Source organism: Urocampus carinirostris, chromosome 12, assembly GCF_059441175.1.
Source record: "Urocampus carinirostris isolate Australia breed hairy pipefish chromosome 12, RoL_Ucar_1.0, whole genome shotgun sequence".
Classification (NCBI taxonomy): Eukaryota; Metazoa; Chordata; class Actinopteri; order Syngnathiformes; family Syngnathidae; genus Urocampus; species Urocampus carinirostris.
This window is the reverse complement of record NC_142360.1, coordinates 7,286,907-7,313,897: the sequence shown is the minus strand read 5'-3', so window position 1 is coordinate 7,313,897 and position 26,991 is coordinate 7,286,907. Positions and strand designations below refer to the sequence as shown.

Sequence of the window (26,991 nt, the reverse complement as noted above, 5' to 3'; positions counted from 1 at the left end):
AGAAGGACTTTGAAATTTTTGGAACGTTTAACGTGCAGAGAATTTTGGATTAACGAGGAGTTTATTGTTTCTCTCTTTTGTGTGAACTTCGTCGGTGAGTCATAATTTAAATTAATTGTCGCCGGTGAGTCATTATTTAACTTAATTGTAGAATATATCGAGAAAACTTTACGAGCAGAGGAATTAGCAGTGAAAATGTGATTTTGGCTAGCTAAAACGCCTCGTTTGGTACACGTGTTTAAAATGCGCGATATTAATATAAGGTGTCTTTCGTTTACATGTTCTCTATTTGTATATCTAAGGAAGGGTTTCTGTAGAATTTTATTTGTCAACATCATTGTAATTTTTTTTATGCAACGGGTGGAATCGCCGTGTCAGAGGTTTCCCTCTAGCGACAGCGAAATCTACTGCAAGTTGAGCTCAAATTCCAAACCTACGTGGAAAATGTCCACAATGTATCTGAGTTGATTAAAAATACATGTATTTTCATTCAAATGTTTTATTTCATTCTGTAAAAACTATTGTACGCAGTTTGGAACTGCAAAAGTGTGTTTTTCGGTTGAACAGTGATTTTTTGGTTTGAACAATTTTATTGACACTTTTAACAGCAATTAAACACATTCACAATTTCATTATATCATATTCTAACAATATGAGGTTTAAACGATTTTATCAACACTTTTAACAGCATTTAAACACATTCACAATTTCACCATATCATATTCTAACAAGGTTTCTGGAGGTAAAGTGAAAGTGTGACATTCTGCCTTTGCTCTTTATTTCCGCCAAAGCTTTTAGTTCTTGTTTGATCGCGTCATTCTTTCATCGCAGTGCTCCCCTCTATGATGAGTCGAGGGTTGTTTATTAAAATGGCCACCCCATCGTCACGGTCCTCACCCAAGGGGGAGGGGGTAATTTTAAGGGTTATTCTATCTTCTCTATTCATTATCCATCGGTCAGTTCATAATACGCTACAAAGCCTACGAGCCTAGCCTTAAAGCCTTGCTGCGATCATTGCGAATGCACCGTTCCCGGAGGTTTTTTTGGTTTGAACTAATTTATTGACACTAATAACAGAAAACAATCTTGACAATCTCAACAGCAATCAAGCACATTCACAATATTATATTTCAATATGACGTTTAACAGCAAACACAATGTGAGGTTTGAACAACCCTTCTCGAAAATCTTAATAGCAATCAAGCATATTCACAATTTCGTTATATAGCATCTTTGTTAGTGTCAATAGATCCGTCCAGGCCAAAGCCAATTGTTTTTGGTCTGAACAAATCCACCGACACCAACAGCAGCAAAACAAACACGACAATCTCAACAGCCATCAAGCACATTCACAATTTTGTTATATCTGACAATATGACGTGACGATATGACGTTTTAACATTTTTTCCTGACATTTTCAACATCAATTAAACAATTTCAGAGTTATTATCTTTTAACAGTAGTTAACCAACGTGTAAAGGGCAATACTATTGTGCAAGGGCATAGCTCTGCCATCCCACCCTCCCAAGCAGCATCCTCCAGTCCTCTTTGTGGGTCCTCTCCCTTCTTACTTCTACTTTCCACAACCCAGGCCGTTGCTGCTGGGACCCCCACAGTGTAGCCGCGGTTCCCCCCTCCGGTGCAGACGATTCTTCTTTATGGCTGCGTCCTAATGATACATTGTGCTTGTGAATCATACGAGTCTTGAAGGGTCTGCCAGTCCTTGTACCCGCTCCCTGTATTGCGCGGCTTCATCCTCCAGCAGGGAGCAGTTCAACTATCACCCTACTTTTCCAGGGGAGTAGTTCTTGACGTCTTTACGTGATTACTGACACTCTACCCACAATTCTTTGCGCCAAGTCTTTGTTTTAAGACTGAAACCCCAACATCAAGAACACACGAATGCTTTAACACGCACGTGTTTAAGTCAAAGTGTACTATAATGGTCCGTTTTTCTATCCCGATGGGATTTTAACCTACTGGGAGCTTCTGTTAGAAACGTAACGTAGGATTATTAACAGTCACTTTCCGTTTTAAGTTCAGTAACTCTTGTTTCTCCTCATTTCGAATAAATCTTTCGCCTTTTACTAAAGATTTCCGTGGGGAGGAACAGCAAGAGTCTTAAATAATTTTTGATGCTCCACGTAAGTGGGGTTTTCTTTATTGTTAATATATAATGATCTGCGGTGCTCTGTAGACACTCTGCTCATACCTGCCCAGTGACCCTTTGAGTATATTCGTTACTCAAAGTGTAGAGAGTTAATGTAAATGTCCACGCGTTTATTTTTGAGCAGTTCCCATTCCAAGGCAGTCCCGTAAATAGTCCGTTTACGGAATCGTCTGATAATTCACACGATTATGACATAATTCTTCTTGTAGCGCTTCATTGAGGAAGATTGCGCAGGAGAAAGTAAGGTGTAACTATAATGCAAATGAATGGTGTGATACGTTTGCTACACATCGACCGGATCTTGCAGTACCTCCAGGAAGGGTGCACCCCCTCAAATTGTTAAAATATGTCTTAGATTGTCGACATGTTTCGTGGCCATTTTCCTTCGAGGTTGTCTTTTCATTTCAATTGGATTGTGAAATTGTGGTGTGGAATCCGCTGCAAGCCTTGCCCGTTTAGAAGAGGGGAGTATCCAATTCCAACAACATTTACTGTAATGTGCAGTGATGTCCAATAGGTGGCATTGTTCCATTGTATCACGAACGGGCTGTCAATGTTTAGTATGAGAGGGTGAGGGAATATCTCGCTTGTGCCATGAAAAGCATTGATTTGAATGTGGTATGTCTTGAAGTTGTGTGCTGAATGAATGTTTTCATTGTGTGTTTAGTTTTGATGGATGAATGGGGTTTTCTCTACGTGTCGCTATTGCATTATGGGAAACCGCTGAAGACCAAAGCCTAAATACTAACTTACATGCGTAATTTGTTCGTTTGCTGGCTTTTCCCACGCTGCTCTTAGCTTTCACATGCGCGCTGGAGTGACTGATCCGAGTGTTGTATGTCATCTGTGTAACGCTACCGTAGCTGCAGGGGGCGTGCTCGTGTGATATATTGCTGCCGTGGCCGTGTACAACTCATACTTACCTGGCAGGGGAGATACCATGATCATGAAGGTGGTTCACCCAGGGTGAGGCTCAGCCATTGCACTCCGGTTGAGCTGACCTCTGCGAATTCCCCAAATGTGGGAATCTCGACTGCATAATTTCTGGTAGTGGGGGACTGCGTTCGCGCTCTCCCCTGATCATTCTGTTCAAGGAAATTTCGATCGCATTAGCCGGTATTGTGCCGAGAACTGTCCCGTCGTGGGAGCGCGCACACGTCACTCCTTTTCCTACAACCACTTTAACCTCGTTTCATCTCATTTTACATCACTTTTCGGGTATGCAAGGGCGAACATATATCCAAGATCACTTCGTCTTGCATTTGTTGGGAATGTACCGTATTTTCCGCACTATAAGGCGCACCTAAAAGTCTTAATTTTTTTCAAAAGTTGACCATGCGCCTTATAACACAGTGCGCCTTATATATGGCTCAATATTAAATTCCCACGGTTTCGCAACTTACTCAACAGCCGCCGACTTGATTTTTACCCCGAACAAGGAGTAATCCGCGGTGTATGCTGGCATTTATATACCGGCGTTGCATTGGCTAACCAATGTGTCAATCATCATTTGAATCAATCACTATTGGCTAAAGTTATTCGGAGCCTCGGATTGGCTAGATGCCCAAAACAAACCCTTCAATTGGCCGAGTTTAGCAATGGCGTAGCAAGTCCGCGGTGTATGCTGGGATTTATATACCGGCGTTTCATTGGCTAACCAATGTGTCAATCATCATTTGAATCGATCACTGTTGGCTTAAGTTATTTGGAGCCTCGGATTGGCTAGATGCCCAAAACAAACCCTTCAATCGGACGAGTTTAGCAATGGCGTAGCAAGCTTAGCAAGCTTGCTAAAGTACACCATAAAGAAACATGTTTTATTAGTCTGTATTTGCAAATAATTTACTCTCCTTTACTTCACTCATGGTTATAAGAAGACCATGATTGCGTATCATTATTGAACGTGAGAACTTAGGTGAGTTATCTCATCTCATTAGCCGTACCGCTTTTCCTCATTAGGGTTGTGGGGGGGCTGGAGCCCATCCCAGCCATCTCCGGGTAGTGGGCAGGGGACACCCTGAACTGGTTGCCAGCCAATCGCAGGGCACACACAGACAGACAACTCGCTCGCTCATTCACACCTAGGGACTATTTGGACCGGCCAATTCACCTGAAATGCATGTTTTTTTGGAACGTGGGAGGAAACCGGAGTGCCCGGAGAAAACCCACGCAAGCATGGGGAGAACATACAAACTCGGCACAGGAAGTCTGGAGCTGGATTTGAACCCACGACAGGTTCCCATGACATGAACTGTGCCGCACAAGCACTAACCACTGCGCCGCCGTGCTGCACTAGGTGAGTTATGCGGCTTTATATTTTCCCGGTATCTTGTTTTAGAACGATCTTGATGCTGCTGTGATGAGTTGAGTGAATTAAACTTAATTCCAAGTGTTTATTGTCATATGCACAGTGAAGTTGTGGGCGAAAAAGAAAATAGAAACATAGAAATGTTTGGGATTTCTTGAATCCCAAGACTTCAACCTTCCGAATGATATTTGAAATGACGCATTTAAGTGACATCGTACGGACACCGCATCTGCACGTGTCTACGACACGTCTTTGCAAGCTTTCGGAATGTTAAATGGGGTAATCAGTTGGACTGAATCATCTGACTGTTTTGTCGACGTTCCCATTGTAGCGCCTCATAATCCGGTGCGCCTTATCTATGGAAGATATAAGACCAAAAACTATTTTTTGGGGGTGCGCCCTATAACCCGGTGCGCCCTATAGTGCGGAAAATACGGTAATCAGGGTAAATTTCATGGACCTGTGACCTTCATAGCCAGAGATAGATGAGGGGTGCATTTCTTGGCAGCCAGGCTGTTGCAGCCAGGCTGGTCCCTCCCACCCGCATTGTTTACATTTGTTAGGTTGACGTTGTATCATTTGTACTAGAAAAAAATAAATAACACCGTTGCTGTGACAAAATTAGGCACACGATGATCTGTTTATTCAAGTCAAACACAAAATACAATTATTGACGTGTTACGTCTTCGTTTGACTATGAGAAGAAATCAAACACGTTCGTCTCCCGTTTATCTGTTGATGGTTTGACAGTTCCCATCTCATTAGCTACACCGCTTATCCTGGTTTGACACTTCGTTTCAGCATAACCAGCTTTATGGTAGCGTGCATAACAGTTTAAATACGAGCGATTTGAGTCGGAAAAGGCAAAATAAACACGTTACCTGCTCAAAAGTGGATTATATACGGTGTGCATTACCGTTCGATTACGTTCACAACAAATACAAAGAAGAAATGGTTTAAGTTGTATTACATTCCCAACAAATGCAAGACGAAGTGGTCTTGGATATATGTTCGCCTTTACATACCCGAAAAGTGATGTAAAATGAGACAAAACGAGGTTAAAGTGGTTGTAGCAACAGGAGTGACGTGTGCGCGCTCCCGCGACAGGGGATGCAATTCTCGGCGAGGATGCAATTCTCGGCATAACACCGGTTCCCTTCGTCTTTCACTATCCGTCCCCTGCTGCTCTCCTGTCAGATGTACTAATGTGACCAAATGTTGCAGGCACTTATTTGGATGTCTACTTTTTACTCCTACCTGGATATCATTCTGAAGTAAAAGTACTTTTACTTGAGTAATATTTTTTTGGCTACTCTTATCCACCTCTGCTAATATGATAGTTCATGTATTTTGCCAACTATTAAATCAATGTTTAATCAACAACTTAAAGTTTTTTTTCTCCTAACAGGAGACGCTAAATATTACACACTGTCCGTTTGATAAAGGAGAGGCTTAAATGTGAAAAGTTGAACAAAACCAAAATTTGAATAATGCACGCTCGGAAATACTCCACCGCCTTGAAATTTTGGTTTGAACAAATTTATTGACACTAAAAACAGAAAACAATCATGACAATCTCAACAGCAATTAAGCACATTCACAATATTATATTCCAATATTACGTTTTTAACAGCAAACACAAAGTGAGGTTTGAACAAACCTTCTCGAAAATCAAACATATTCACAATTTCATTATATAACATCTTTGTTAGTGTCAATAGATCCGTCCAGGCCAAAGTCGATTGTCCTCGGTCTGAACAAATCCACCGACACCAACAGCAGCAAAACACAGCCATCAAGCATATTCACAATTTTTTTATATCTGACAATATGACGTGACGATATGACGTTTTAACATTAATTTTTTGGTTTGAACAAATTTATTGACACTAAAAACAAAACAATCATGACAATCTCAACAGCAATTAAGCACATTCACAATATTATATTCCAATATTACGTTTTTAACAGCAAACACAAAGTGAGGTTTGAACAAACCTTCTCGAAAATCAAACATATTCACAATTTCATTATATAACATCTTTGTTAGTGTCAATAGATCGTTCGGTCCTTTTGATTCCTAGCACCGCTCTGGCTCCTTCCACACCCCTCTTTTGCTCAGCTAGTGTCTGTGTGGAGGCTCAGGTAGATCACGGCGAGACGTGAGAGTATGTTAAACAGTGTTGAATCACTATTTTAACACTTACTTTGTTATCATTGACATATATTGGCCCTTAATTCATGTGTGTGTGTTTGTACTAGAGGTAAGATCTTAGGCATGGGCCTGAACCCGAATCTAGCCCCAAACTTGGGCCAGGTACTGCCTTAAAATGTCTATCAATCAGTCGGGCCTCCCGGGCTTCTCTCTCCCTCTGCTCTCGCTCCCTTGTTAACTTTGACCTGCCAATGTGTTGCTGAAAACCCCTGCAAATTATGTTATTTAACTTCTTTGCTTTAAATGCTGTGTCCTTTGAATTTACCTGATGTTGTTTTTGTAGTTTTTGGTTCAAACGTCCATGTAAGCTGAACAAAAAAAGTACAAAATTGTCCTTAAAATGATTGCAGCAGCGCATTCCACAGCACCGGGGCCCGGATGGGGAACGCTCTTGAGCCTGCACACTTATTCTTGGCTCTTGGGGTCACAAGTAGACCGGCATTTTCAGAGCGGAGGCTCCATGCAGTAACATAGGGGGGAACTAAATCGGAGAGCAAAGAGGGCAAAAGTCCATGCAAGGTGTGATAGAAGTGTAGCCCTTAATCACAAAGAGTCTCAATGGGCTGCACAGATTATTCCAAACCTATTAGAACCTTGAAATCACATCTTAAGCGGAGTGGGAGCCAGTGCAAGTTAGCTAATATAGGAAGGAGTAATAATCTCACACTTTTTTGTCTCAGTCAAAAGTCTTGCTGCCCCCTTTTGAACCAGCTGCAAACCTTTGTTGCTAGACATCGGGAGACCAGAAAGCAATACATGAAGGTAATCAAGCCGAGAAGTAATAGTCCTCGCATCTGATTGAGACAGCATCGGGCGAATATCTCCTAATATTACGCAGGTGGAAGAAAGCTATTCTAGTCATTTTTTTCACATGTGACTGAAACGACAGAATAGGGTGAAATATAACACCTAGATTTTGGACCGAGTCACTATGGGTGATATCACATTTGTCGAGGTTCAGGGCAGTGTTTGAGAACAAATCGCGACACTGATTTAGGGCTATACAAATAAAAATGACTTGACTTGACTTGACTAATATGCTCTATAAAGATAATTAAAGCTAAGTGTAACTTACTTTTGGAAGGTGAGCTTCAAGAGTTAGGCGACTTCCTCCTCCGCGGTAGGAAGTGGCCGAAAAAAGCGATCCAACCATTTTCTCGACCGCATCAAGCTTTCTTATTCCACTTTCGTTTCAAAAGAAACGGTACGCCTCTTCTTTACACCAACCATTGAATGGATGCACATGATATCAAACAAAAATAAAGTCAAAGTTCTTAGCACGCTGGGGATACAGTATAGAATGTTTACACAGAAATTAGGAAGAGGAAGCAGATTTATTCTTCGGGGTGGATGCTGGGCGAGCTTTCATAGCGTCACTCACCTATAGCGGCGGAAGGAAGCACTACAGTACTGTCCTGTACTTGGATAAAGGTGCACAATACAAAGTCTAATTTACAGAAATGTTCGACATCCTCGGAAAAATTTTCGTATATACCGTGTTCATTTACAGCAGAGCGCCTGTATTGACACAACTTTAGCTATTTTCATTTCGTTTGGAAAATTCCCTCTTAGAAATGATTGATTACATATGAAGGTTGCTGGTTTCACAATGTTATGTATAATCTGTTTAACGAATACCAAATCCATGACAAAGCAATCAGTAGATTTTTATTTTTACAATTGTTTACCCAGTCTATAATCTGTGATTCTGTTACTCCGGACAGCAAAATAGTCTTTGAGTTGATTTTTTTCAATTACTCAAATTTTCTACTACCGTATTTTCCGCACTATATGGCGCACCATGTTATAAGGCGCACCTTCAATGAATGATATATTTTAAAACTTATGCCATACATAAGACGCACCCCATTATAAGGCGCTATAAGTGCATGCTGGTTTAAGATCAGGTAATTGTGCAATTTTGTAATTGTAATCCTGTGCAGTCCTTCGAGACATTTTTGGGATTAAGGGCTATTTACGGTAAATAAATGTGACGACTTGACTACAGTAGAAAATGTAGTTACTTTATGCAACCTCTAGATGTTGCCACGCTCAAGGGAATGTCAACAAACCATTCAAAAAGGTCAAACTTTATTAACAAACAAGCTTTCCACAACTCCATTCACTCCCAAAATAAATAAACAGCCGTTTTATTATTTTCTCTGAGGTAAAGCATTTTCGTGACACATCTTTAACATCTTTGAACAACATCGACATATCATTTTATTTTTTGTCCATTTAGTCAACACGCAAAGAAAAAAACGTCTGATACTGTTATTTTAAATGAAACGTTAGTGCAATCGCAATAAAGTGACACTCGTAATGTGCAAAAACAACGAGTGCAAAGCAATAACATAATAACTGTAAAATGTAAACACACAAAAGAAAAACAAAGATCACTCTATAAGCTCCTCATCGACGAATCCCTCGAATTCTTCTTCTGCTGTGTTCGAATTGACCATATCTCAGTGAATGGGCCATCCAACACGTCCGGTGTTTTTGTGCCAGCGCTGTTGCCTTCATACGTATAGTTATCGTACTGACACTTCTGCTTGCCGCTCTTTGTTGAACAACCGACTGTTCAAGTGTCTCCTCTAACTCTGGCCATCTTGCTTTATTGCCACGGAAACTTTGTTGAGTTTTCCTTACTTGGCGGAGCTTATCTTCATCCTTTCTCCACTTCCGTACCATCGATTCATTTAAGTTTAACTCTCTCGCTGCCGCTCTATTGCCGTGTTGTGCTGCGTGACTGATCGCTTTGAGTTTAAACTCGGCGTTGTACGCGTGTCTCTTAACAGGAGCCATTTTCTTATACAAATGCACGTATGAAAGAGAATCTCTCTCTCTCTCTCTCTCTCTCTCGCTCTCTCTCTCTCTCAAACGTGACATTCTGAATAATTCTGCGTTTGTTTAAGGTAAATTGTGCTTTACATCTTCACCAGTCATAACCCTGGATTCAGACAAATACTGTATTTGTTGAATATGAATTAAGCAGTTTAATGGGGTAGCCATTTTGCCACTTAGTAAACAAATACAACACGAGCCCCGGCAACTACCAATCGTTTAATATTTCCCAGTATGCACAGCGCGAAAAATGGAGTCGGCGGCTGTTTCTCGTAGTTGCGAGACCTTGCGAATTTAATATTGAGCCATATATAAGGCGCACTGTGTTATAAGGCGCATGGTCAGCTTTTGAAAAAAAACAAGACTTTTAGGTGCGCCTTATAGTGCGGAAAATACGCTTGTGTTTGTTTGTTTTTTGTTGTAAACACACTTTTAATATATATATATATATATATATATATATATATATATATATATATATATATATATATATATATATATATATATTACGTCTGGGCTCTTAAACATGGCAAAAAAAAATCACCCGACTTTTCCAGGAGAGTAGTTCTTGACGTCTTTACGTGATTACTGACACTCTACCCACAATTCTTTGCGCCAAGTGTTTGTTTTAAGACTGAAACCCCAACATCAAGAACACACGAATGCTTTAACACGCAAGTGGTTAAGTCAAAGTGTACTATAATGGTCTGTTTTTCTATCCCGATTGGATTTTACCTACTGGGAGCTTCTGTTAGAAACGTAACGTGAGATTATTAATAGTCAGTTTCTCATTTTCTAATTCAGTTACTCTTGTTTCTCTTCATTTCGAATAAATCTTTCGCCTTTTACTAAAGATTTCCGTGGGGAGGAACAACAAGAGTCTTAAACAATTTATTGATGCTCCACGTAAGTGGGGCTTTCTTTATTGTCAATATAAAATGATTTGTAGTGCTCTGCAGACATTCTGCTCATATTTACCCAGTGACAGTTTATCATTAAGCAGTTCCCATTCCAAGGCAGTCCCGTAAATAGTCCGTTTACGGAATCGTCTGATATTTCACACGTTTATGACATTATTCTTCTTGTAGCGCTTCATTGAGGAAGATTGCGCAGAAGAAATTAAGGTGTAACTATAATGCAAATGAATGGTGTGATACGTTTGCTACTAGAGGTAAGATCGGGCCTAAAAAAAGCACCCGAGCCCGACGCAGGCCCGAGGGGTATTGAACCCGACCCGGACCGAGCCCGACTAATTAACTGGATTTGCTGGCCCGGCCCGAGGGGGCCCGAAATTACATATTTTATTTATAAGGAGGGGTGATTTATGATAACAAATTAAACTCTACCTTTTGTTACAACATCTAGGCCTAAGTTAAATAAAACTGTATAAACATTTACATCTTTTATATTTCTGTGTCTGCACTGCAGATGTTACATTAAGCGACAATCTGTCATTGACGGGTTTTTTTTTTGAGGTAGCGAAAACATTTAAGGGCGTCCGTCATTTTGACGACTTGATCATTGGGCCATAATCCACAGCAGCAGTAGTAGTACGTCCTTAAGATTTTAGCGCAGCACTTTCATTGGGGGGGTGTTGACGTGTTGTGCCCTTTTCCGACTCCTATGCAAATCCCCCCCCCCCTGATCGTATTCTATATAAAACGCTTATTAAAACAATAAAGCGAGCTAATTATAACAATTGGGAGATCCTAGTCTATATAACGCGTTTATTTAAACAATAAAGCGCGATCGTATTCTACAAATTGCGTTTTTTAACGCGGATGAAAATGTCACCAACGTCAATGTACGCTTCCGACAAAAGCGATCGTATTCTATATAATACGCTTTAAAACAAAATAAAGCGAGCTAATTATAATAATTGGGAGATTCTAGTCTATATAACGCCTTTATTTAAACAATAAAGCGCGATCGTATGTTACAAAATGCGTTTGTTAATGCGGATGGAAAAGTCACCAACGTCACTGTACGCTATGATTTCCGCAATCACAACTAATTGTACACAAATAATATTTATTTGATTTACTATATTCCTTGGTCAAGTATCCATACATAGTTTAAGTATATATTTTTAATGAACATATATTTATAATTATTAATTAATTAAAAAAAAAAAAAAAACAGGACCGAACCCGACCCGACCGTATGACTGACATTTCAGGCCCGACCCGGCCCGATATTGCCTCGGGTTCGGGTTCGGGCTCGGGCCATAAATCTTAGGTCTATTTGCTACACATCGACCTGATCTTGCAGTACCTCCAGGAGGGTGCACCCCCTCAAATTGTTAAAATATGTCCTAGATTGTCGACACGTTTCGTGGCCATTTTCCTTCGAGGTTGTCTTTTCATTTCAATTGGATTGTGAAATTGTGGTGTGGAATCCGCTGTAAACCTTGCCCGTTTAGAAGAGGGGAGTATCCAATTCCAACAACATTTACTGTAATGTGCAGTGATGTCCAACAGGTGGCATTGTTCCATTGTATCACGAACGGGCTGTCAATGTTTAGTATGAGAGGGTGAGGGAATATCTCGCTTGTGCCATGAAAAGCATTGATTTGAATGTGGTATGTCTTGAAGTTGTGTGCTGAATGAATGTTTTCATTGTGTGTTTAGTTTTGATGGATGAATGGGGTTTTCTCTACGTGTCGCTATTGCATTATGGGAAACCGCTGAAGACCAAAGCCTAAATACTAACTTACATGCGTAATTTGTTCGTTTGCTGGCTTTTCCCACGCTGCTCTTAGCTTTCACATGCGCGCTGGAGTGACTGATCCGAGTGTTGTATGTCATCTGTGTAACGCTACCGTAGCTGCAGGGGGCGTGCTCGTGTGATATATTGCTGCCGTGGCCGTGTACAACTCATACTTACCTGGCAGGGGAGATACCATGATCATGAAGGTGGTTCACCCAGGGTGAGGCTCAGCCATTGCACTCCGGTTGAGCTGACCTCTGCGAATTCCCCAAATGTGGGAATCTCGACTGCATAATTTCTGGTAGTGGGGGACTGCGTTCGCGCTCTCCCCTGATCATTCTGTTCAAGGAAATTTCGATCGCATTAGCTGGTATTGTGCCGAGAACTGTATCTCCCGTCGTGGGAGCGCGCACACGTCACTCCTTTTCCTACAACCACTTTAACCTCGTTTCATCTCATTTTACATCACTTTTCGGGTATGCAAGGGCGAACATATATCCAAGATCACTTCGTCTTGCATTTGTTGGGAATGTACCGTATTTTCCGCACTATAAGGCGCACCTAAAAGTCTTAATTTTTTTCAAAAGTTGACCATGCGCCTTATAACACAGTGCGCCTTATATATGGCTCAATATTAAATTCCCACGGTTTCGCAACTTACTCAACAGCCGCCGACTTGATTTTTACCCCGAACAAGGAGTAATCCGCGGTGTATGCTGGCATTTATATACCGGCGTTGCATTGGCTAACCAATGTGTCAATCATCATTTGAATCAATCACTATTGGCTAAAGTTATTCGGAGCCTCGGATTGGCTAGATGCCCAAAACAAACCCTTCAATTGGCCGAGTTTAGCAATGGCGTAGCAAGTCCGCGGTGTATGCTGGGATTTATATACCGGCGTTTCATTGGCTAACCAATGTGTCAATCATCATTTGAATCGATCACTGTTGGCTTAAGTTATTTGGAGCCTCGGATTGGCTAGATGCCCAAAACAAACCCTTCAATCGGACGAGTTTAGCAATGGCGTAGCAAGCTTAGCAAGCTTGCTAAAGTACACCATAAAGAAACATGTTTTATTAGTCTGTATTTGCAAATAATTTACTCTCCTTTACTTCACTCATGGTTATAAGAAGACCATGATTGCGTATCATTATTGAACGTGAGAACTTAGGTGAGTTATCTCATCTCATTAGCCGTACCGCTTTTCCTCATTAGGGTTGTGGGGGGGCTGGAGCCCATCCCAGCCATCTCCGGGTAGTGGGCAGGGGACACCCTGAACTGGTTGCCAGCCAATCGCAGGGCACACACAGACAGACAACTCGCTCGCTCATTCACACCTAGGGACTATTTGGACCGGCCAATTCACCTGAAATGCATGTTTTTTTGGAACGTGGGAGGAAACCGGAGTGCCCGGAGAAAACCCACGCAAGCATGGGGAGAACATACAAACTCGGCACAGGAAGTCTGGAGCTGGATTTGAACCCACGACAGGTTCCCATGACATGAACTGTGCCGCACAAGCACTAACCACTGCGCCGCCGTGCTGCACTAGGTGAGTTATGCGGCTTTATATTTTCCCGGTATCTTGTTTTAGAACGATCTTGATGCTGCTGTGATGAGTTGAGTGAATTAAACTTAATTCCAAGTGTTTATTGTCATATGCACAGTGAAGTTGTGGGCGAAAAAGAAAATAGAAACATAGAAATGTTTGGGATTTCTTGAATCCCAAGACTTCAACCTTCCGAATGATATTTGAAATGACGCATTTAAGTGACATCGTACGGACACCGCATCTGCACGTGTCTACGACACGTCTTTGCAAGCTTTCGGAATGTTAAATGGGGTAATCAGTTGGACTGAATCATCTGACTGTTTTGTCGACGTTCCCATTGTAGCGCCTCATAATCCGGTGCGCCTTATCTATGGAAGATATAAGACCAAAAACTATTTTTTGGGGGTGCGCCCTATAACCCGGTGCGCCCTATAGTGCGGAAAATACGGTAATCAGGGTAAATTTCATGGACCTGTGACCTTCATAGCCAGAGATAGATGAGGGGTGCATTTCTTGGCAGCCAGGCTGTTGCAGCCAGGCTGGTCCCTCCCACCCGCATTGTTTACATTTGTTAGGTTGACGTTGTATCATTTGTACTAGAAAAAAATAAATAACACCGTTGCTGTGACAAAATTAGGCACACGATGATCTGTTTATTCAAGTCAAACACAAAATACAATTATTGACGTGTTACGTCTTCGTTTGACTATGAGAAGAAATCAAACACGTTCGTCTCCCGTTTATCTGTTGATGGTTTGACAGTTCCCATCTCATTAGCTACACCGCTTATCCTGGTTTGACACTTCGTTTCAGCATAACCAGCTTTATGGTAGCGTGCATAACAGTTTAAATACGAGCGATTTGAGTCGGAAAAGGCAAAATAAACACGTTACCTGCTCAAAAGTGGATTATATACGGTGTGCATTACCGTTCGATTACGTTCACAACAAATACAAAGAAGAAATGGTTTAAGTTGTATTACATTCCCAACAAATGCAAGACGAAGTGGTCTTGGATATATGTTCGCCTTTACATACCCGAAAAGTGATGTAAAATGAGACAAAACGAGGTTAAAGTGGTTGTAGCAACAGGAGTGACGTGTGCGCGCTCCCGCGACAGGGGATGCAATTCTCGGCGAGGATGCAATTCTCGGCATAACACCGGTTCCCTTCGTCTTTCACTATCCGTCCCCTGCTGCTCTCCTGTCAGATGTACTAATGTGACCAAATGTTGCAGGCACTTATTTGGATGTCTACTTTTTACTCCTACCTGGATATCATTCTGAAGTAAAAGTACTTTTACTTGAGTAATATTTTTTTGGCTACTCTTATCCACCTCTGCTAATATGATAGTTCATGTATTTTGCCAACTATTAAATCAATGTTTAATCAACAACTTAAAGTTTTTTTTCTCCTAACAGGAGACGCTAAATATTACACACTGTCCGTTTGATAAAGGAGAGGCTTAAATGTGAAAAGTTGAACAAAACCAAAATTTGAATAATGCACGCTCGGAAATACTCCACCGCCTTGAAATTTTGGTTTGAACAAATTTATTGACACTAAAAACAGAAAACAATCATGACAATCTCAACAGCAATTAAGCACATTCACAATATTATATTCCAATATTACGTTTTTAACAGCAAACACAAAGTGAGGTTTGAACAAACCTTCTCGAAAATCAAACATATTCACAATTTCATTATATAACATCTTTGTTAGTGTCAATAGATCCGTCCAGGCCAAAGTCGATTGTCCTCGGTCTGAACAAATCCACCGACACCAACAGCAGCAAAACACAGCCATCAAGCATATTCACAATTTTTTTATATCTGACAATATGACGTGACGATATGACGTTTTAACATTAATTTTTTGGTTTGAACAAATTTATTGACACTAAAAACAAAACAATCATGACAATCTCAACAGCAATTAAGCACATTCACAATATTATATTCCAATATTACGTTTTTAACAGCAAACACAAAGTGAGGTTTGAACAAACCTTCTCGAAAATCAAACATATTCACAATTTCATTATATAACATCTTTGTTAGTGTCAATAGATCGTTCGGTCCTTTTGATTCCTAGCACCGCTCTGGCTCCTTCCACACCCCTCTTTTGCTCAGCTAGTGTCTGTGTGGAGGCTCAGGTAGATCACGGCGAGACGTGAGAGTATGTTAAACAGTGTTGAATCACTATTTTAACACTTACTTTGTTATCATTGACATATATTGGCCCTTAATTCATGTGTGTGTGTTTGTACTAGAGGTAAGATCTTAGGCATGGGCCTGAACCCGAATCTAGCCCCAAACTTGGGCCAGGTACTGCCTTAAAATGTCTATCAATCAGTCGGGCCTCCCGGGCTTCTCTCTCCCTCTGCTCTCGCTCCCTTGTTAACTTTGACCTGCCAATGTGTTGCTGAAAACCCCTGCAAATTATGTTATTTAACTTCTTTGCTTTAAATGCTGTGTCCTTTGAATTTACCTGATGTTGTTTTTGTAGTTTTTGGTTCAAACGTCCATGTAAGCTGAACAAAAAAAGTACAAAATTGTCCTTAAAATGATTGCAGCAGCGCATTCCACAGCACCGGGGCCCGGATGGGGAACGCTCTTGAGCCTGCACACTTATTCTTGGCTCTTGGGGTCACAAGTAGACCGGCATTTTCAGAGCGGAGGCTCCATGCAGTAACATAGGGGGGAACTAAATCGGAGAGCAAAGAGGGCAAAAGTCCATGCAAGGTGTGATAGAAGTGTAGCCCTTAATCACAAAGAGTCTCAATGGGCTGCACAGATTATTCCAAACCTATTAGAACCTTGAAATCACATCTTAAGCGGAGTGGGAGCCAGTGCAAGTTAGCTAATATAGGAAGGAGTAATAATCTCACACTTTTTTGTCTCAGTCAAAAGTCTTGCTGCCCCCTTTTGAACCAGCTGCAAACCTTTGTTGCTAGACATCGGGAGACCAGAAAGCAATACATGAAGGTAATCAAGCCGAGAAGTAATAGTCCTCGCATCTGATTGAGACAGCATCGGGCGAATATCTCCTAATATTACGCAGGTGGAAGAAAGCTATTCTAGTCATTTTTTTCACATGTGACTGAAACGACAGAATAGGGTGAAATATAACACCTAGATTTTGGACCGAGTCACTATGGGTGATATCACATTTGTCGAGGTTCAGGGCAGTGTTTGAGAACAAATCGCGACACTGATTTAGGGCTATACAAATAAAAATGACTTGACTTGACTTGACTAATATGCTCTATAAAGATAATTAAAGCTAAGTGTAACTTACTTTTGGAAGGTGAGCTTCAAGAGTTAGGCGACTTCCTCCTCCGCGGTAGGAAGTGGCCGAAAAAAGCGATCCAACCATTTTCTCGACCGCATCAAGCTTTCTTATTCCACTTTCGTTTCAAAAGAAACGGTACGCCTCTTCTTTACACCAACCATTGAATGGATGCACATGATATCAAACAAAAATAAAGTCAAAGTTCTTAGCACGCTGGGGATACAGTATAGAATGTTTACACAGAAATTAGGAAGAGGAAGCAGATTTATTCTTCGGGGTGGATGCTGGGCGAGCTTTCATAGCGTCACTCACCTATAGCGGCGGAAGGAAGCACTACAGTACTGTCCTGTACTTGGATAAAGGTGCACAATACAAAGTCTAATTTACAGAAATGTTCGACATCCTCGGAAAAATTTTCGTATATACCGTGTTCATTTACAGCAGAGCGCCTGTATTGACACAACTTTAGCTATTTTCATTTCGTTTGGAAAATTCCCTCTTAGAAATGATTGATTACATATGAAGGTTGCTGGTTTCACAATGTTATGTATAATCTGTTTAACGAATACCAAATCCATGACAAAGCAATCAGTAGATTTTTATTTTTACAATTGTTTACCCAGTCTATAATCTGTGATTCTGTTACTCCGGACAGCAAAATAGTCTTTGAGTTGATTTTTTTCAATTACTCAAATTTTCTACTACCGTATTTTCCGCACTATATGGCGCACCATGTTATAAGGCGCACCTTCAATGAATGATATATTTTAAAACTTATGCCATACATAAGACGCACCCCATTATAAGGCGCTATAAGTGCATGCTGGTTTAAGATCAGGTAATTGTGCAATTTTGTAATTGTAATCCTGTGCAGTCCTTCGAGACATTTTTGGGATTAAGGGCTATTTACGGTAAATAAATGTGACGACTTGACTACAGTAGAAAATGTAGTTACTTTATGCAACCTCTAGATGTTGCCACGCTCAAGGGAATGTCAACAAACCATTCAAAAAGGTCAAACTTTATTAACAAACAAGCTTTCCACAACTCCATTCACTCCCAAAATAAATAAACAGCCGTTTTATTATTTTCTCTGAGGTAAAGCATTTTCGTGACACATCTTTAACATCTTTGAACAACATCGACATATCATTTTATTTTTTGTCCATTTAGTCAACACGCAAAGAAAAAAACGTCTGATACTGTTATTTTAAATGAAACGTTAGTGCAATCGCAATAAAGTGACACTCGTAATGTGCAAAAACAACGAGTGCAAAGCAATAACATAATAACTGTAAAATGTAAACACACAAAAGAAAAACAAAGATCACTCTATAAGCTCCTCATCGACGAATCCCTCGAATTCTTCTTCTGCTGTGTTCGAATTGACCATATCTCAGTGAATGGGCCATCCAACACGTCCGGTGTTTTTGTGCCAGCGCTGTTGCCTTCATACGTATAGTTATCGTACTGACACTTCTGCTTGCCGCTCTTTGTTGAACAACCGACTGTTCAAGTGTCTCCTCTAACTCTGGCCATCTTGCTTTATTGCCACGGAAACTTTGTTGAGTTTTCCTTACTTGGCGGAGCTTATCTTCATCCTTTCTCCACTTCCGTACCATCGATTCATTTAAGTTTAACTCTCTCGCTGCCGCTCTATTGCCGTGTTGTGCTGCGTGACTGATCGCTTTGAGTTTAAACTCGGCGTTGTACGCGTGTCTCTTAACAGGAGCCATTTTCTTATACAAATGCACGTATGAAAGAGAATCTCTCTCTCTCTCTCTCTCTCTCTCGCTCTCTCTCTCTCTCAAACGTGACATTCTGAATAATTCTGCGTTTGTTTAAGGTAAATTGTGCTTTACATCTTCACCAGTCATAACCCTGGATTCAGACAAATACTGTATTTGTTGAATATGAATTAAGCAGTTTAATGGGGTAGCCATTTTGCCACTTAGTAAACAAATACAACACGAGCCCCGGCAACTACCAATCGTTTAATATTTCCCAGTATGCACAGCGCGAAAAATGGAGTCGGCGGCTGTTTCTCGTAGTTGCGAGACCTTGCGAATTTAATATTGAGCCATATATAAGGCGCACTGTGTTATAAGGCGCATGGTCAGCTTTTGAAAAAAAACAAGACTTTTAGGTGCGCCTTATAGTGCGGAAAATACGCTTGTGTTTGTTTGTTTTTTGTTGTAAACACACTTTTAATATATATATATATATATATATATATATATATATATATATATATATATATATATATATATATATTACGTCTGGGCTCTTAAACATGGCAAAAAAAAATCACCCGACTTTTCCAGGAGAGTAGTTCTTGACGTCTTTACGTGATTACTGACACTCTACCCACAATTCTTTGCGCCAAGTGTTTGTTTTAAGACTGAAACCCCAACATCAAGAACACACGAATGCTTTAACACGCAAGTGGTTAAGTCAAAGTGTACTATAATGGTCTGTTTTTCTATCCCGATTGGATTTTACCTACTGGGAGCTTCTGTTAGAAACGTAACGTGAGATTATTAATAGTCAGTTTCTCATTTTCTAATTCAGTTACTCTTGTTTCTCTTCATTTCGAATAAATCTTTCGCCTTTTACTAAAGATTTCCGTGGGGAGGAACAACAAGAGTCTTAAACAATTTATTGATGCTCCACGTAAGTGGGGCTTTCTTTATTGTCAATATAAAATGATTTGTAGTGCTCTGCAGACATTCTGCTCATATTTACCCAGTGACAGTTTATCATTAAGCAGTTCCCATTCCAAGGCAGTCCCGTAAATAGTCCGTTTACGGAATCGTCTGATATTTCACACGTTTATGACATTATTCTTCTTGTAGCGCTTCATTGAGGAAGATTGCGCAGAAGAAATTAAGGTGTAACTATAATGCAAATGAATGGTGTGATACGTTTGCTACTAGAGGTAAGATCGGGCCTAAAAAAAGCACCCGAGCCCGACGCAGGCCCGAGGGGTATTGAACCCGACCCGGACCGAGCCCGACTAATTAACTGGATTTGCTGGCCCGGCCCGAGGGGGCCCGAAATTACATATTTTATTTATAAGGAGGGGTGATTTATGATAACAAATTAAACTCTACCTTTTGTTACAACATCTAGGCCTAAGTTAAATAAAACTGTATAAACATTTACATCTTTTATATTTCTGTGTCTGCACTGCAGATGTTACATTAAGCGACAATCTGTCATTGACGGGTTTTTTTTTTGAGGTAGCGAAAACATTTAAGGGCGTCCGTCATTTTGACGACTTGATCATTGGGCCATAATCCACAGCAGCAGTAGTAGTACGTCCTTAAGATTTTAGCGCAGCACTTTCATTGGGGGGGTGTTGACGTGTTGTGCCCTTTTCCGACTCCTATGCAAATCCCCCCCCCCCCTGATCGTATTCTATATAAAACGCTTATTAAAACAATAAAGCGAGCTAATTATAACAATTGGGAGATCCTAGTCTATATAACGCGTTTATTTAAACAATAAAGCGCGATCGTATTCTACAAATTGCGTTTTTTAACGCGGATGAAAATGTCACCAACGTCAATGTACGCTTCCGACAAAAGCGATCGTATTCTATATAATACGCTTTAAAACAAAATAAAGCGAGCTAATTATAATAATTGGGAGATTCTAGTCTATATAACGCCTTTATTTAAACAATAAAGCGCGATCGTATTTTACAAAATGCGTTTGTTAATGCGGATGGAAAAGTCACCAACGTCACTGTACGCTATGATTTCCGCAATCACAACTAATTGTACACAAATAATATTTATTTGATTTACTATATTCCTTGGTCAAGTATCCATACATAGTTTAAGTATATATTTTTAATGAACATATATTTATAATTATTAATTAATTAAAAAAAAAAAAAAAAAAAAAACAGGACCGAACCCGACCCGACCGTATGACTGACATTTCAGGCCCGACCCGGCCCGATATTGCCTCGGGTTCGGGTTCGGGCTCGGGCCATAAATCTTAGGTCTATTTGCTACACATCGACCTGATCTTGCAGTACCTCCAGGAGGGTGCACCCCCTCAAATTGTTAAAATATGTCCTAGATTGTCGACACGTTTCGTGGCCATTTTCCTTCGAGGTTGTCTTTTCATTTCAATTGGATTGTGAAATTGTGGTGTGGAATCCGCTGTAAACCTTGCCCGTTTAGAAGAGGGGAGTATCCAATTCCAACAACATTTACTGTAATGTGCAGTGATGTCCAACAGGTGGCATTGTTCCATTGTATCACGAACGGGCTGTCAATGTTTAGTATGAGAGGGTGAGGGAATATCTCGCTTGTGCCATGAAAAGCATTGATTTGAATGTGGTATGTCTTGAAGTTGTGTGCTGAATGAATGTTTTCATTGTGTGTTTAGTTTTGATGGATGAATGGGGTTTTCTCTACGTGTCGCTATTGCATTATGGGAAACCGCTGAAGACCAAAGCCTAAATACTAACTTACATGCGTAATTTGTTCGTTTGCTGGCTTTTCCCACGCTGCTCTTAGCTTTCACATGCGCGCTGGAGTGACTGATCCGAGTGTTGTATGTCATCTGTGTAACGCCACCGTAGCTGCAGGGGGCGTGCTCGTGTGATATATTGCTGCCGTGGCCGTGTACAACTCATACTTACCTGGCAGGGGAGATACCATGATCATGAAGGTGGTTCACCCAGGGTGAGGCTCAGCCATTGCACTCCGGTTGAGCTGACCTCTGCGAATTCCCCAAATGTGGGAATCTCGACTGCATAATTTCTGGTAGTGGGGGACTGCGTTCGCGCTCTCCCCTGATCATTATGTTAAATTAAACCTTAAATGCATTTGCCGTCTATCTTCATCTTTCGTTATCTATCCCAGTTATTGTCAATGCTGCGGTCTATCATGAATTGTCCATCCCATCCACTACGCAGCTTTATCTCCAGACAAAAGAGCAGTTGTAGCGACAGACTGCTGTCACTGTCTTGTACCACGGACAGACTGAAGAGATATTTTCTTCCTCATGCCATGAGGCTCTTTAACTCTACCCGGCAGAGTAAAAGCCCACATTAAACCACACCCCCCTACATTGCATATTATCGAATTTTATTGCAATATGTATTCTGTGTAGCACTAATTAGATATTCTATATAACACGCTACAGCAGGCATTTGCACGTCACATTGGGTATTTGTATATTGTATTCTCTTTGCTTTATTATTGTATTGTTCTCAGCTTAGGGATGCTGCTGGAAATGTGAATTTCCCTGCCGGGATGAATAAAGTATCTATCTATCTATTATTCTGAAGTAAAAGTACTTTTATTTGAGTAACATTTTTTGGCTACTCTTATCCACCTCTGCTAATATGATAGTTCATGTATTTTGCCAACTATTAAATCAATGTTTAATCAACAAATTCGTTTTTTTTCTCCCACCAGGAGACGCTAAATATTACACACTGTCCGTTTGATAAAGGAGAGGCTTAAATGTGAAAAGTTGAACAAAACCAAAATTTGAATAATGCACGCTCGGAAATACTCCACCGCCTTGAAATGGTTCGGTCCTTTTGATTCCTAGCACCGCTCTGGCTCCTTCCACACCCCTCTTTTGCTCAGCTAGTGTCTGTGTGGAGGCTCAGGTAGATCACGGCGAGATGTGAGAGTATGTTAAACAGTGTTGAATCACTATTTTAACACTTACTTTGTTATCATTGACCTGAATTGGCCCTTAATTTATGTGTGTGTGTTTGTACTAGAGGTAAGATCTTAGGCATGGGCCTGAACCCGAACCTAGACCCAAACTTGGGTTCGGATGGGGAACGCTCTTGAGCCTGCACACTTATTCTTGGCTCTTGGAGTCACAAGTAGACCGGCATTTTCTCCATGCAGTAACATAGGGGGGAACTAAATCGGAGAGCTAAGAGGGCGCAAGTCCATGCAAGGTGTGATAGAAGTGTAGCCCTTAATCACAAAGCGTCTCAAAGGGCTGCACAGACCACAGATTATTCCAAACCACAGACTATTAGAACCTTGAAGTCACATCTTAAGCGGAGTGGGAGCCAGTGCAAGTTAGCTAATATAGGAAGGAGTAACAATCTCAAACTTTTTTGTCTTAGTCAAAAGTCTTGCTGCCCCCTTTTGAACCAGCTGCAAACCTTTGATGCTAGACATCGGGAGACCAGAAAGCAATACATGAAGGTAATCAAGCCGAGAATTAATAGTCCCCGCATCTGATAGAGACAGCATCGGCAATTATCTCCTAATATTACACAGGTGGAAGAAAGCTATTCTAGTCATTTTTTTCACATGTGACTGAAACGACAGAATAGGAGGAAATATAACAGCTAGATTTTGGACCGAGTCACTATGGGTGATATCACATTTGTCGAGGTTCAGGGCAGTGTTTGAGAACAAATCGCGACAATGAGCTGGACCGGCAATTAACATTCCATTTTATTCTGGGTTAAGGCGCAAAAAATTAAGTGGTATCCATCTTTGCATCTCAGTAAGGCAGGCCTCCAGATTTCTACAACTTAACGGACCAGTTGTCTTCAGTGGCGGATACAGTTGAGTGTCATCTGCCTAGCAATGGAAACTAATATTTTACTCGCGAAAAATATCACAAAGCGGAAGCATATAAATACTCCAAAAAAGGGGACCAAGTACAGAGCCCTGTGGAATGCCACAGGGGACATCAGAATGTTTAGCGGTCAGATTGCTGTAGTCAACACATTGCGTCCTGTCTGACAGGTAGGACCTAACCAAGAGAGTATGGTTCCTGAGATACCGATGCATTTTTGCAGACAAACAGGTAATATGTTGTGGTCCACAGTATCAAAAGCAGCACCGAGATCTAGTAGCAGTAGCATTGACGAGGCACCGGAATCTAATGCTAAGAGGAGATCATTGGTTACTTTAGCCAGGGCTGTCTCAGTAGAGTGATTTGCTCTGAATGCTGACTGGACAGTTTCAAAGAGATTTTTTTTTCCGACATCAAGTCGTTCAGCTGCTGTGCAACGACCTTTTTAAGTAATTTTGCAGAAAATGGGAGATTTGACACTGGCCTATAATTACATAGGCTTACCGGGTCACGGTTAGGTCGCTTAAGCATGGGTTTAGAGAGCAAACTTGACGGCTACCGGAACCATACCCGAGGATAGCGATATATTAAAAATATTTAGAACTGAAGGTCCTAAGATCCCAACCAGATCTTTCACCAATAAAGCTGGAAACAGGTCAAGCAGGCCAGTAGTTTGCATGGCCCTACTGACCATCTGTGTTAGGCTATCGAGGGACAGATCACTAAAACTGGAAAACATTTCTGAACAGCCGCCGACACGGTCCTGACCCAAAACCTCCGCATCTTTGAGGAAGGACGAGGTTGCAGAATGCTCATTTCATTCTGGAATGAGTTGCATCTTTTGATTAAAAAATACCATAAAGTCATTAGCATAATTGGAAGAAAAAAACAAACCTTTTAATAAAGTCATGGCTGCGCATCAAAAACCGGTTCTAATTTTGAACCGGTTCCGCAATCAATCGATTCCTGTAGTAAAACTCTATTTCGGTTCCACTTTCGATCCCGCCCGGGCTGCGGTGCAAACATAGCAAACGAACGCACCCCAATGCAGGGTCAGGTGACGTCGATCCACGCGCTATTTGTTGTTGCTGCTTGACCAATCATATCGGCTGCAGCGATTTCACCACGTCAAACGTTCAAAGGTGTGCCTATATTTTACTCCCAAAGACGACGCAGGAATATGCCATACTTGCAATAAAGCCATCTCAGCGAAAGGGGGTAACACTACCAATACTGTAAATAAGCATTTGCTTCTTACTACCCCTTTTCGAACATATTATGTAATGTTATTTTGTTGTTGAGTTATTGTTTTTGTTGTTTTTATTTTGATGTTCAAATAAAGTTGTCATTTATTCATACTGTATTCTCAAACACCAGGCTGGACAACATTGCAGTAAACTCAAAAGAACGCAGCGTGTTTGAGGCGCTCCCAAGACAGGAGTTCAATGTAGCCACAGCAGGTAAACAACCTAGCTAACCTGCTAACGGTTAGCTAGTTACCTTAGCTACGTTTTTAGTCGTGACATGAGGTTGATTTAGCGCCACTCTGTGGATCCAGTCTCACTTCAGAATACATTTTTTATCCATGTAATTTAGACGACCCGATTGGCAGTCAGAATCAGGCTGCAGGTAGCCATTGTGCAGCTGCAGGTATAGCAGAGGTCCCTCGTCCAACAGTCCAGCCCATCTCTAAATTATTTTTGGAATAATAAAACCTTTTGTACTATATTTGTAGTCACATAGTACTTATTTTTCCGCAGTGAGAATTGATAAGAGAATCGATAAGGAATTGGATCGATAAGCACGGATCGATAAGGAATCAGAATCGCTAAAACCTCATCAATACACAGCCCTAAAAACTCAATAGTGTTAAATGTAACGGATGCCCTCAGCGACCGCAAAATCTACTGCAAGTAGAGCTCAAATTCCGTACTGACATGGATAAATGGCCACAATGTATCTGAGCTTGGCTAGCTAAAACGCCTCGATTGGTACATGTGTTTAAAATGCGCAATATTAATGTAAAGTGTCTTTCGTTTACATGTTCTCTATTTGTATATCTAAGGAAGGGTTTCTGTAGAATTTTATTTGTCAACATCATTGTAATTTAAAAAAAAAATACATTTATAGTTTTAAATGCAACGGGTGGAATCGCCGTGTCAGAGGTTTCCCTCTAGCGACAGCGAAATCTACTGCAAGTTGAGCTCAAATTCCAAACCTACGTGGAAAATGTCCACAATGTATCTGAGTTGATTAAAAATACATGTATTTTCATTCAAATGTTTTATTTCAGCCTTGTAAAAACTATTGTACGCAGTTTGGAACTGCAAAAGTGTGTTTTTCGGTTGAACAGTGATTTTTTGGTTTGAACAATTTTATTGACACTTTTAACAGCAATTAAACACATTCACAATTTCATTATATCATATTCTAACAATATGAGGTTTGAACAATTTTATCAACACTTTTAACAGCATTTAAACACATTCACAATTTCACCATATCATATTCTAACAAGGTTTCTGGAGGTAAAGTGAAAGTGTGACATTCTGCCTTTGCTCTTTATTTCCGCCAAAGCTTTTAGTTCTTGTTTGATCGCGTCATTCTTTCATCGCAGTGCTCCCCTCTATGATGAGTCGAGGGTTGTTTATTAAAATGGCCACCCCATCGTCACGGTCCTCACCCAAGGGGGAGGGGGTAATTTTTAAGGGTTATTCTATCTTCTCTATTCATTATCCATTATCCCTTATCGGTCAGTTCATAATACGCTACAAAGCCTAGGAGCCGGGACTCTTACTCTCAGCTAAAAGGCCAAGCTAAGGTCCTAGCCTTAAAGCCTTGCTGCGATCATTGCGAATGCACCGTTCCCGGAGGTACTGCAATACCGGGCCGATGCGTGGTGTGGACAGAGCAAGCTCTTATTCCATCTCAATCTGCAAAAGATTTGGCTGTGCCCTTTATTGTGGAGTGGCTTGGGTGAGGACCGTGACGATGAGGTTGCCATTTTAATAAACAACCCTCGACTCATCATAAAGGGGAGCACTGTGATGAAAGAATGACGCGATCAAACAAGAACTAAAAGCTTTGGCGGTAATAAAGAGCAAAGGCAGAATGTCACACCTTCACTTTACCTCCAGAAACCTTGTTAGAATATGATATGGTGAAATTGTCTCATCTCATCTCATTAGCTGCACCGCTTATCCTCAGTAAGGTCGCGGGGGTGCTGGAGCCCATCCCAGCAATCATCGGGCAGTGGGCAGGGGACACCCTGAACTGGTTGCCAGCCAATCGCAGGGCACACAGGGACAGACAA

At 41.0% G+C, this 26,991-nt stretch overlaps 1 long non-coding RNA gene and 6 other non-coding genes across 7 annotated transcripts; all 7 read left to right on the top strand.

Moving 5' to 3' along the window:
- LOC148354780 (uncharacterized) lies at positions 1 to 25,616 on the top strand. Its single transcript, XR_015852176.1, has 3 exons — positions 1 to 94; positions 23,849 to 23,909; positions 25,056 to 25,616. It is a non-coding gene; the product is annotated as an uncharacterized LOC148354780 (long non-coding RNA).
- Positions 2,044 to 2,155, top strand: LOC148354786 (U5 spliceosomal RNA). Its single transcript, XR_015852328.1, has one exon. It is a non-coding gene; the product is annotated as a U5 spliceosomal RNA (small nuclear RNA).
- On the top strand, positions 3,086 to 3,249 carry LOC148354785 (U1 spliceosomal RNA). Its single transcript, XR_015852325.1, has one exon. It is a non-coding gene; the product is annotated as a U1 spliceosomal RNA (small nuclear RNA).
- LOC148354784 (U5 spliceosomal RNA) lies at positions 10,342 to 10,455 on the top strand. The gene has a single exon (XR_015852330.1). It is a non-coding gene; the product is annotated as a U5 spliceosomal RNA (small nuclear RNA).
- Positions 12,416 to 12,579, top strand: LOC148354783 (U1 spliceosomal RNA). The gene has a single exon (XR_015852371.1). It is a non-coding gene; the product is annotated as a U1 spliceosomal RNA (small nuclear RNA).
- On the top strand, positions 19,668 to 19,781 carry LOC148354782 (U5 spliceosomal RNA). The gene has a single exon (XR_015852329.1). It is a non-coding gene; the product is annotated as a U5 spliceosomal RNA (small nuclear RNA).
- Positions 21,749 to 21,912, top strand: LOC148354781 (U1 spliceosomal RNA). Its single transcript, XR_015852367.1, has one exon. It is a non-coding gene; the product is annotated as a U1 spliceosomal RNA (small nuclear RNA).
- Positions 25,617 to 26,991: the final 1,375 nt, after the last annotated feature.